The sequence below is a fragment of the Rhincodon typus genome, chromosome 45 (genome assembly GCF_021869965.1).
Source record: "Rhincodon typus isolate 14 chromosome 45, sRhiTyp1.1, whole genome shotgun sequence".
Taxonomy (NCBI): domain Eukaryota; kingdom Metazoa; phylum Chordata; class Chondrichthyes; order Orectolobiformes; family Rhincodontidae; genus Rhincodon; species Rhincodon typus.
In genome coordinates this window covers 5,205,861-5,206,115 of record NC_063376.1, presented here as the reverse complement: position 1 = coordinate 5,206,115, position 255 = coordinate 5,205,861, and the positions used below count along the sequence as shown (strand labels likewise).

The 255-nt window shown below is 52.5% G+C and overlaps 1 protein-coding gene across 1 annotated transcript in view; it reads left to right on the top strand.

Annotated features, from left to right (window-relative positions):
• LOC109910529 (chloride channel protein ClC-Kb-like) overlaps nucleotides 1-255 on the top strand; it is a 69,007-nt gene that overhangs the window by 68,326 nt on the left and 426 nt on the right.

Below are 255 nucleotides of genomic sequence, written 5' to 3'. Positions count from 1 at the left end.
CCCCAGTGTTATACAGCGACAGACCTGTCCCCACCAGCGCTGTACCGCAATGTTTTACAGTGACAGACCTGTCCCCAGCAGTACTGTACCCCAGTGTTATACAGCGACAGACCTGTCCCTATCAGTGCTGTACCGCAATGTTTTACAGTGACAGACCTGTCCCCAGCAGTACTGTACCCCAGTGTTATACAGTGACAGACCTGTCCCTATCAGTGCTGTACCGCAATGTTTTACAGTGACAGACCTGTCCCCACC